This window comes from Apium graveolens, chromosome 5, assembly GCF_009905375.1.
Source record: "Apium graveolens cultivar Ventura chromosome 5, ASM990537v1, whole genome shotgun sequence".
NCBI lineage: Eukaryota > Viridiplantae > Streptophyta > Magnoliopsida > Apiales > Apiaceae > Apium > Apium graveolens.
Window position 1 is genome coordinate 123,754,463 of NC_133651.1, and position 12,460 is coordinate 123,766,922.

The 12,460-nt window shown below is 34.4% G+C and overlaps 1 long non-coding RNA gene and 1 pseudogene across 2 annotated transcripts; one reads left to right on the plus strand and one right to left on the minus strand.

Annotated features, from left to right (window-relative positions):
• Positions 1-1,949: 1,949 nt before the first annotated feature.
• Positions 1,950-6,623, plus strand: LOC141724461 (GDP-Man:Man(3)GlcNAc(2)-PP-Dol alpha-1,2-mannosyltransferase-like; annotated as a pseudogene).
• Positions 6,624-9,744: 3,121 nt separating this feature from the next.
• On the minus strand, positions 9,745-11,717 carry LOC141724462 (uncharacterized). 2 transcript variants are annotated; one of them, XR_012576703.1, is made up of 3 exons: positions 11,519-11,688; positions 9,845-11,387; positions 9,745-9,759 (listed from the first exon to the last, which is right to left on the minus strand). It is a non-coding gene; the product is annotated as an uncharacterized LOC141724462 (long non-coding RNA). The 2 variants fall into 2 exon arrangements; XR_012576702.1 differs by lacking the exon at positions 9,745-9,759 and having other exon boundaries at positions 11,134-11,387; positions 11,519-11,717.
• Between the last annotated feature and the right edge of the window lie 743 nt (positions 11,718-12,460).

Here is a 12,460-nt window from a genome sequence, read left to right on the forward strand (position 1 = left end):
GAGATAGAGGCAGTATATCTCTGGAGATGCCCAGCTAAGCGAATGTAATTGTGTGGTCGCAATTAGAGGATAGGGTTAATCCTTGAAGCATTCGACGAACAGGATCGAGACATGACCATTAATGTCTCAAAGCCGTAGATTGGCACCATAACCTTTGACTTGTCGTCGTCTATGGAATATGGTTATACTAAACGGATTAAGATTCAAGGTGAAACATTCCATCTGAGTCCGATAGCCATTGAAGTAGAGGAATTAGGAGGGTTCAAACCCGGAAGGGTACCGACTCTGAAAAACAAGTCATGATGGGAAATTGATCACATTTCTGTATGGATTTGTGGGGGATTGTTAGAAAATTAGGATTTTAGAGCTTAATTTAATTATGTTCTTGATGTTAATCCTAAAATCTAATGATTGGAAATTGTTCAATGATATTTGAACTTAAATTTTCATGTATGGTTTTAAGAATTTTCTTAATGAAATCCATATGAAATGAGAGATGAAAGTAGCTTGGAAAAGCTTGGAAAATTTGAGAATGTTTGTCCCACATTGAAATAAATAAAGGGGGTTGTGTGTTTTATATGGTATTACCCACATGAGTAGTATACAACTACTAAGGTGTGTGATGGTCTATTGTGTTGTTGTGTGCTTCACGCGCACACACACACACACACGCGCGCCCCGCCACGCACCGCACCGGACCGGACCGGACCGGACCGGGTCGGGTCGAAGGGCGATTTGGGCGAATGTCTCGGCGTCTCGCGTACGCGAGGCGACCTGGGCGAGGATTTTATTTATTTGAGAATTATTTTAATTCGAATTTATTTATCGGTGATTGGATTATTGGGCTGAGTTCTGAAATAGGCTAAGTAGTCTAAATATATTGAACCTGCAAATAATCTGATCTGTAACAAGTTCTGATATAAGAATCAGAACTTAAGAACTGATGAATAAAATCAGAACTTAACAAGTTCTGATATCAGAATCAGAACTTAAGTACTGATGAGTCGAATCAGAACTTAAGTACTGATGAGTCGAATCAGAACTTAACTTAAGTTCTGATAATAATGTGGGTGTTAATGTGAAAAGCTGTTACAAATAATTTAAATTCAAAAGCTGTTCAGTTTTGATTTTTTTTCATTTATGAATTCAAAATCTGATCAGTTTTGATTTTTTCATTAATGGAGCAGTTTAATTCAGACATTAAGTGTGTGGACAGTTTCATTTTTCCTCTCCTATAAATAGAGGCTAAACTGAATGAATACAACACACTACATTCTCATCTCTTCTCTTCAACCTCTCTGCATTTCTCTCCCATAAGTCCTGAAGTGCTGATATTTTCCGGCGACTGAGGTGCTGGTCGAAGTGGAGGTTTTGTTGCTGCTGTTAACATAAACTCCGAGCTGTTTTATCCTGGTTGAGATATTGCGTACATCTCAAACGCAGCAGGTAGGGGGCAATAATCTCTTCAAGAGCAGCCAGGACTTCGAGCAAGGCCTGGTGATTCAGCTGTGATTATTTTCTTGGCATTTTGTATCTGTAAACCTTTATTTCAGTCACTGTTGAAAGCTATGGTTTCGGGTACATCTTTCTTTCTCTCTTCGTTATTTCAGTTACTGATTTTGTTTACCTGCATGTTTTGTTTTGTTAACTGTGGTCTTGGCCTAAACTTGTTAAATTCTTTATACACTTGCCTCTATGTTGCTATACTTGTTAGTGAGTTTTACAACAGCTTGGTGTGTCACTTGACACACCATTATTTTCAAGGAAATTATTTCTTTTTTTACGGCTTATACGGATTAGGCTTGGGCTCCATTCTCTATCACTATTTTCCTACTTCTGCATAACAAAAGTCTCATTTTGTTCTACAAGTACAACTTTTATTCCAAAATCATCTCATTTGTTGGTCATATCAATGAAAAACAAGAGTATACTAGTGTTGACAAGTTGTTTTTCGAATTGTCAAATAGATGTTTTACTTTACTCTTTTTCTATTTTCGCTAGCTTGTTAATTTGTGATTTGATAAGTCTCAGTTAGTTAATTTGGGATTGTATTTAGTTAGTTTGGGATTTTGTTTTGGGATTGTGTGATTAGATAAGTGTTATTATGTAGCATTTTAGCCTCAGTAAAAAGTTTTTTACGCGCGTCTAATTCTTAATCATTCATCGGTGACACACCATTTATAAATTTTTGTATCCACCGCTATAAGTGCGAGTATGTTTGTATGTTGTGTTCTATCTGCCTGATAAATAAATATAATTGCTGTTTATAGTAGTAGCAATTTGTATTAACAATATAAATGTTATACTGTTATTTCAGTGGTTACACTGTAAGTCTTTTTGCTGTTATGTCGGACTAATTTAGAGACAGGGCTGAGAACTTGCCAATCATTGGCTCTTTGTTTGGTCGAGGATGCATTTTTGTCGATGATGCCCAAAGAAACTTTAGTGGTTGACTGCTGAAACTGAATAATTTAAATTGAAAATTGCTTTGACTAGCGTACAGAAGATGCTTCAAGTATGACACATTGGATGAATTTCGGTCCTTAATTAGTAACTAAGTCTCGAATCTGTCTCTTATGTATTATCCTACCAGGAAAGAAGTTAGCAATTTTATTGGTAATGAAAATGTCTACATTTGGAGAAAAATAATTGTGCAGTCACACTGTAGGTAGTCTCGTCACTAGTTAAAATTAAGTGTCCCCTTCTATATAAAAACTGTAGCAAATTGCATCTGTTTCTTAGTTAAGTTTGTTGTGAAATGGTCTATCAAGTCGAGTTCAGGATTTAACCCTTAGTTGTAGAATGTAAGTTGTAGCGGATGCTATGGGTGACTAATGGTGTAAACTGTAAACATACATCCTTTTCATCCTTTTCACGTAGCTTACTTCTCTTATATCAGGTGGTACATCTAAACAAAATGAAGTGGATTCAAGATACCACATATACCCGCTTTACAATGATCAGTCAAAGTTTTGGTTCAGTTTTTCTTTCATGGGAAGCCTTGTGCAAATTGGTTCCTATATATTATTTTGATAAAGTGGATATGCTTTTGCATATCTTGTTGCGAGGATGTTTGGTTGCAAGGTTATATGTATGCTACACGCATTACCCAACAATTAGTTTGGACATGCTATCTCGTGTCGAGGCAGGTATTTCAATGTACAGTAATGATCCTGTGGTTGCTAAAAGGTTTGTATTCTGAATTTTCTGATGCACCATAAGTGATCACGAAAATGTCTAAAAACACCTATGGACCAATCCCATGTACGTTTAGTTGTTAAAAATTATGTTCAGAAATTCTTTAGAAATCATACCACAAAACTGTGGTTAAGGGAGGATCCACTTCATATATTTGAATTGTGAATGACCAAAGTGTCAATACAAGGGTCATTTAGCCTTTTTACAATAAAGAATTTATTAATATGCATTCTGAATTTTCTTGCGATCATCTATACAGCTTATGTTTTCATCTTACTATGAATAAAGTGTATGCTAATGAAGTTTGTATAAAGCTAGGATCTGATGCCTGAAAATATTGACCTAACATATATAGTCATCTCTAAACCTTTCGACATCTTACCTTGTACTCACATTATTTAATCACTTCTATTACTTGTGTAAGTAAAGGGACAGAGGGTCTAAATGGTGTTCAACACCTTATATTTTAAGCCCCGTGATTCCTTCAAATCTTAACCATGAACTTTTAGTTATGTATTCAAATCTTAACCATGAACTTTTAGTTATGTATTTTAGCTACATGTTTGTCTATATATTTTGCAAAATTTTGTTCATTAGTTCTGGAATTGCTTCTATTTTGGAATGTCTAGCAATTAAATGTTCAATCATTTTTTGTTCACTTCTATTCATAGTTAAAGAATGCTCATGCCTAAGCGCAAGGCAACAATGCCTCGCTTCGTGCAACAACTTAAAAGAGGAGCACCTCGTGCAACACATGGTTCTTGCCTAGGCTGTGGCAGCTCCAGGAATTTGGGGAGAGAGGGGCTTCACTTATAGGAAAAAAATTATAAGCATCAAGTAGTCTTCAAAGTAGGTGGTCTGAAATTTTAATTGAGCGGGCTGAAGTACAACTTATCTTAAATTTGTAACATTAATATTAAGATTTTTGAGGCTAGGGGTGGGCTCAATCACCCTGAGCCCCCTTCTGTATCAGCCCAGACCCTGTGCCTAGACAGAAGGAAATAATGCCTCGCTTTACACAACAGCTTAAAAGAGGTGCAAACCTTCCCTGCTTAGGTGCGAGGTGTTCTTCCAAGTGACACATAATGTAACCTATTCGAAAAATAGAGAAACAGGTTACGAGTCGATCCTTATTAATTTTTTGTTTCTTCAAAAATGTAAGACGTGATTATATTTGTAATGTGGGAAATATGCTGAGACTGCCCTAATGTATTGCCCTTTCCTTAGGCAGTCAGAGTGGCAGTATGTTTTCCTTCTTCTCGTATACCTTTTTTTCCCGTTGTTGATGCTGGTGATGTTCAGTTACCGAAATTCAAATATTCACACATCCAACCTCCACTGAGAGTCAAAACTCGATCTCTTGCAAACCAAGAGAAGATGTGTATTCACTAAGCAACAATTCTAGTAATCATCCTTTCTCGTTCTTCTTTCTCTTTCCATGATTTACTTCTTCTCTCTGAGTAGATTTTATTTATTCATAATAGCTGTAGTATGACTGTGCTTATAATTTGTACTGTTAAGTATAATTAAGTTCCAGAATATATTATTACTGCTTGCATGTGAAGTTCATACATGACCTCAATGACTGTTCCGCTGTCCCGTTTCAAAGTCATCTGTTACACGTTATTTAGCTGGCTTTGTGGGATCGTAGGCTCTTATGCACACCTTGTGATGGTTAATTCTTCATGGACACAAGCTCGTATTAATTAGCTGTGGGGAATTTCAGATCGTATATTCCGCGTCTATCCCCCTTGTAATACCTCAGGGCTTCAGGTTTTATGTTGACTTTAATATCAAGTCTTGTTCATCCATATCCTGGTATTTAAGACGTGCACACACAGTTTACACTCCATAATATGCTTTATTACTTTACATGGTGGTGATGATATTTACTTGGGTGCTGGGGAGTCCAGCAATACCTCCAAAAGTTATTTCTGTGGCTCAATTTCGTCCAGAGAAGGTAGCCAGTTAGAGACTATATATACACGGTCCTCTAGCTTTAGACACTAAACATGATTACCTAAACTCTGGTTACTATTTTTTAGGCACACGGTCTTAAACTTGAAGCATTTGCAGTTGCCATAAAGAGTTTGGATTCAACATTGGCTAAGCCCATTCTCCGGTTTATTGGTAGTTGTCGCAATGCAACGAGGCAGATGAAATGAGACTGCAGAAATTAAGAGATCAAGCTATAGAATTGAAGGTTGATGATTGTATGGAATTGTACAAGAATGTCACATATAGGTATGTACATTTAGAATTCTTTGCTCTTGTTGATGTAAATGAATGATGTACTTTAGTCAATGTACCTATAATTCTTGCAACGTGCCGGTGGGCAGTGGTACTTCTAACCAGCTATATATAATACAGTAGGAACTTTTACAAGGTGTACTTGAATAAAGAAACTAGTTACGGAATTAGGATTTTCATAATTAGACCTACATTTCTGAATTCATACTCATGGTTGTAGACTCTCATAGCAAGGAGTTCTCTTTATAAAACAGGAACTACTTTGTCGTGAATCCGTTCTAAAAGGAAGTATGATATTTAAGAGGGAAAGGGGGACTTAATAGCTTGTTAAGTTGCCATTTAGATATTCCTTTAGATTGCGAGGAAGCCCATAGGCTTGAGTTCTTGAGACAAACTGTAGAAAACATTATTCGTCTTGGCATTCTGCAATTCAATTTGTAGATCACACCAATATGTAGTGTCCTTCTGTTTCAAAGATGCTTGTGTATGCCGCTAAACGTATCAAAGTTGTCCTTTAAGGATTGAAATTATTGAATTTTAATCATTAACTGTGCAGAGATTTAGTTCAAGTTCTAGGCGCCGCAGTTGCAGGACTTCATGCAATGACTGATGAACATTTTGGAATTAGTATTGTAGAATACATGGCAGCGGGAGCAATTCCAATTGGTAGTTTCTTCCCCTCAACTTCTTTGTATTGCTTTTCTGTCTGCAAGCAAATGAAGCAATGATGATTGTCTAGTAAATATACTTTTCTATGTACATACTATTTCCTAATGACGAGTTTAAAAGGTATTTGTTTCCGACACAAATCATACTATCTGTATGCCTCACAAAGGAGTACTAAAAATCTACAATGTCCTTGCACACGAATAGTATTGCGTATATTGACATTTGTAACCCATATATGTACAGCTATAACTCGGCCGGACCAAAAATGGACATCATATCGCCAGAAGATGGAAAACAAATAGGATTTCTAGCTCAACGTGTAGAAGAATATACTGATGCTATATTGCAAATTTTGAGGATGCCGGAAAGTGAGAGGCTGGAGATGGCTGATGCTGCAAGGCAGAGGGCCAGCAGAGATTCTATGGACATTATAAAATGATTATCCAGCGGATTTTACCCAACAAGTAGAAAAATGCAAGGAGATTAGGCTTGTAAGTAACTTGTTACTGAATGTATTGTTTTTTTTTGTTAAGAATGAAATACTTTGATTGATAAAATTTTGAAATACAAAAAAGTATATCTTTCAATCACAAAATTCATCATCTAATTGAAAGGCACGCAAGTTGCCTCCTGACGTTTAGACAATAAAACCTTAATGTATAAAATAGATAACCCACAAAAAGGTCTCGTTAAAACCTCGTAAAAGTAAAACCGTATGGGAAGGGAGGAAAAAGAGTGTTTTCTGTAACTCAAATTTAATACAAAAACTAATAATAACCAGTATCTTTCGATAATTGTAAGAATCTCTCCTATCATCAATTTGAAACTATATCCCTTGTTTTGGACTCCAAGTTCCTTTTGAAAAAAAGAAACAAAATAGAATCTTTTTCAAATATCCTGAAAATAAGAACAAATGAAACAAGAAAAATATATTAAAATATTAAAAACAAATCTACATATAATACGATATTAAAATAAAATAAAATCTAACCAAACGATGTATTTGGTTAGACACAAAGTTCTTATGATACAATCAGTTATTAAAGACTCATAAAACCAAAAAAATGTTCAAAACCATCATATATGGCACTCCCGTATTGACACAAATAAGTCACCTCACATGACACAACATTCTATAAATTGATTTTTAAAGTCCATTTATTTTGAAACTTAATGACCCTTAAAATTCTTAAAAGCATAATAACAACACAATTTAAAAACGTTTCTCAAGTCAAAAACTGATATAATTAAATAAACGTTAATTAATAAAATATAAAGATTCATTCAAAAAAGGTAACATATTTAATAAAAGTATTATTAAAGAGCATTAAATAGATAATAAAACTACTATACTTTTAAAAGCTTAAAAATCATTTGACATAAAACTTTCCTAAAATATACTAGCCAAGAAATCTTTATCATTTAGAAAAACTTTTAATCTCAATAATTAACACATTAAAAATACATAAATATATTACCATAATTAAGTGGAATAATTTTAAAAATATAAAACTTACACAAGTAAAAGCTACATTAAAACACTAATAAAAGCTACATTAAGGCTATAATTTTAACTAAAAGTGACTTTTTTTGTGAGGGTATGTACTCTAGGAGTGTAAGTCATTAAAAATTGATAACAAAGATTAGAGTCAGTTGCCCTGCCACCAGGCGTGTACACGGTTCGGATCAGATCGGTTTTGGGATAAAAGTTGAACCAAACCGCGAAGAGCGGTTTTAGAAAATTGTCATCCGCAATCGCAAATACGGTTGCGGTTAACCGCGTCAATTGCGGTTGCGAATTTGCGGTTATGGCGGATTGGTTTGCGGCTCAACCACTTATTTTAAAATAATTAATAATTTGCAAAAAAATAAATTCAAAATATTAATAAATTGAAGTTTAAGTTACGTGATAAATTACATTCAAAAATAAAATATAAACTAATTCTCCGTGTGGAGTAAGGATATTAAAAACACACAAAAATGTGGAGGCAAGAGAGAAGAAAAAAGAAACGGATAAAAAAAATTACATGTTTATTACATTTTTCATTTGTTTCGTTATATATATTATAATGATCGTAAATCTTATGAACGAAGTCTTAACATTAACCTAAGATTAGTTAATAAATGTGTATACTTATTAATTTATATGATATCAACTACATTTTTGGAAATATATTTTATTATAAATATATGTTGCGAGTTGCGGTTGCGATTTTGCGATTTTCAAGAATTTAAAACCGCATCCAAACCGCGAATGAGCGGTTTTTAAAATTTATATCCACAAACACCCGCGTTTCGCGATTATCCGCAAATGCGGTTCAGTTGCGAGCGATTGATCGGTTGGAGCGGTTTGTGTGTAAACCCCTGCGTGCCACTCTTTTACATATTTACATATTTATAGTCATTACTCTGGTTGTCATGATACATGCAAATGCAGCCTTTGTGGGGGTTTGTCGTGCCTCAGGGAGGGCTTTTTCGTCCAGAATCCAAGGATAACATTCATTTCTAAGTAATTTGTTTCCTATGCTTCAACTTGTATCGGCGATTATATTTAACCGGTGACAGTAAACTTCCCTGAGATTAAACTCCTCTCGACTATAATTGAATTTCTGAGCCCAAACAAAAAAACAAATTACATTTAGTTTTGTCATTTGCACGTTTTTATGCTACAAGTAGTCCCAGTTCTAATTTTTCAAATTGGCAGTTGCAATGTTGTAACTAGTGAATGAGGCTGAACAAAAGCTTGCAAAAAACAAGAATGACGCTAGTAAATAGAAGTCAGATAAAATTTGAAACAAAAATGAGTGACCGCAAATTTCTTTTTTATGAGATTCAGGAAGAAAATGAGCATAGGAAACAACGGAATATGTAATATACCATCTCTGAATGGGTGGTTTGACCTGCAAAAGTTTAAATTGTTCATTCATGTTAGCAGTTCCCGAGTTATTCGGAAAGAATAGAAGAAAACATGTTTTCCCAAGTTATAAAACCGTAAAGAAGAGAAGAGAATGGAAAATAAAAAAATTAAAATTTTGTTTTTAAAATGTACTCCCGAATTTCATGAGAAAAGACAAAAAATTGAGAGATAAACTTTTCACTATGAAAGTTTCTTCCCAAGAATGAAAAGATTGAGACAGAAGCACTCACATTCAATTTCAAAAGGTTGTCTCTTATTCTCCTTTACAACAAAAAACCCGGGAACATAATGAAAAAATCTCTTTATCTCCATTTATTTTCTTTTCTCTTCTTTCCTTTAACAAAAAATTTGGGAGCACATTAGGACCTCAATCGCCCCACTCCCTATTATATAGGTTAAAAAACTCTAACCAGTAATTACCCTTTTTCTTGCCTGGTTAGACAAAACTCCAATAAAATTCAACGGATATAAATGTATGAATAAAGACACAAAAGAAAGATGCCACTCTTATAAATCCCGTTGGACAGGGTACAGTAGTGGTCTCTTACTAGCACCAGCATTACTGGTCTCTCCACAAAGACTTCTTCGGTGGTGCAACCAGCTCACTCAAGTACTGCCCTCTTTTGCACAAGGAGAATGTTCCTGTTGCTGGCCGTGCTTGGAAATAGGTAACAGATGCTTAATAAATTGGAAGTACTGCCCTCTTTTGCACAAGGAGAATGTTCCTGGGGTAAAAAGTTAATAAATTGTAAACCAAAGATATCGCCTAGAGGTGAAACCTGGGTAGGGAACAGATGCTTAATATGTTACCCGGACTCGGCTAAAAACGATACATGTCCCAACGTCTGACTCGACGACGATATATTGAAAATTTTACATTTTTTTTGCCTGAAATAGGTTTTGGAGTGTCCATACTCATGTCCGAGTGTCGAGTGTCCGACACGGATACTTGTGGAAATAGGTTTTGTAATGCTAGAGTTTGATCAGGAGAAGAGAAAGAGCAACTGACAGGAGAGATGGAAGAGAGAAGCTTGGTTAGGACAATGTGGAGGCTAATTGCTCATAAAGTATATAAGCCAGTATCTGCTACCTAAAAGAAAATGCAGCAGGGTATACAGTTTTAAATTTTTACAATAAGGTTTTGTTATGTATATTTCATCGTGCATTAGTTGTTTTCTAAGTTCTCTATGTTAATACATTGATTAGAAATTATCTTGAGCCATTTTTCCAACTCATTTCATAAAGAAAACCACAAAGAATTACAATTTTAGTTTCATGTAAGCATGACAATGTTTATCAAAGAACTTGGTCTGTTAGAATATTATATAAGGAAGAAACACAAGTATTTGCGTCAATATGTTATTCAGAAATCAGGAGAAGGCATTAACCACTACAGCACAAGCAGAGCTTAAAAATACAATGCCACTTAATTAATAAAATCTTCCATTTCCTTAAAAGAAAATGTCATTTCACGATCAACATCAGACAGTTAGTACTAGTTAAGTTCATACTGCACAAGAATTGATCAGGGCATTCTGAATTTAAATCAACTTGGAGACATTCAAAAACTCACAGAAACTGGCTAAAATTTTATGCATTGCAAAAATGTATACAAAAAAGGTTTCATAGAGGCAAAGATAAAAGATCAATTCAAGAGACGCCTAAACACAACCAATGCTAGTGTATAATATATTCAAAGGAAACCACAACTTCCGATTCACAATCACCATAGGTAAAAGCAACCTATCCACTTACCTGATTCTGTTAACGTCCAAATTAAAGTACCTTGGTATATAACTAGCTCTTGACTTGTAAAAGAAAATTAATAATGTCAATTTGATCTTACAATTATAGTACCAAACCTCGCTGAGAATTACTTTAACTTGTAAATTATAATAACAATTAACAAATACAACAATCAGGAATAATTCCGCTAGGTACCCCCGTTTTCACCCACAAATCACAATCATTCCAATTTCTAATAAATACATAAATTCCAAAAAAATAAAATAAGAGACAAGGTATAAAAGAACAAAATATCCAGGCAATAAAAAGCTAAAATAATATCCAGGCAATAAAATTAAAAAGCTAAAATAATATCCAGGCAAATAAAGCTCCATTGATTAGTAAAGACGAAACACGGAAGTTCGAAAACATTGAGAAACAGAAATAGATTGTAATAAAACTGGAAACAACACTGAAATTTAAAGGGCAATGGAACCCTAAGAAAGGAGACAGAAGACAGAGAGAATCATATTCATCATCGTAATCATAATCATCAATCAATCTACTTGGATCTCTGTCTCATCTTTCGACGCTTCCTCTTCAACCTCCTCATTCTCTTCTTCTTCCACTGTTAATACATACATAACATACTTTACAATCAAATCAAATCATATGAAAATAAAAACAAAGACATAAAAATAATGATCAAGTAATTGGAGAAATGTAAAGAGTGGATTAGGATTGGATAGAGGAATTTACCTTGGCCCTCATGTTGATTGGTTTGAAATTGGATTAGCTCGTTCTCACTCTGTCAAACCCTAATAAATTGTTGCGGCTAATATAAAGAGAGGCAGACGGTCACTGTTTGAGGCCTCTTGCGATCTATTTATAGTGTCAGCCTTTACGTTTTAAGATTTGCAGTCGTGGGTTCGATTCGCTATAGTCTTTTTATTTTTATAACTCGGCATCTCAATAGCATTATATGATAAATATTGTACTATGTTCTTTTATTTTTTGCTAATATGAATTTTTATATTTGTAATGCAAAAATGCCTATTTATTTTTTTAAGCATTACAAAATATCACACATTCAATATTTAGCAAGGTAATAAATTATGACCCCTTAGAAAGATTAAAAAAATATAAAATTATTAATTAGGGTAAATGAGTTAATTCTTGTAGAATATCATGGGTTACCTGGCCAAAAAAAATTCAGGCCAAACTCTTGAATAATAAAATTATTTCAAATAGGTTTATGTCATTAGTCTCGTTAAATTGACTAACGGAAAAATGACGTGGCATCTAGTTGAACTACGAATTCACACTACAGGAAAAAGTATAATAGATATTATATATTAGATATCGGTTACTGATGACACTGATGTCAAAATAAATTTTAACACCATCTCGTATATTCGATGTCTACGTGTTTTGTAGACATCGTTTATTTAACAACCGATATCTAAAGTTACCTAAAAATGACGGCATATTCCTTCATTTTGTTTCCACCTTAGTGAAATTTTGTCAAATTCCCCCGTCCCAATTATTTACCCCTTCAGACGAAAAGTAAAAACTAAAAACCACCTCTCTCGTCTCTCTCTTCTCACATCTCTCTCGTCTCTGGCACATCTCTCTCCACAAATCATCTCCGCCACAAATCACCTCCACCACCATCGTCTCCACTGTAATATCCGGGAAATA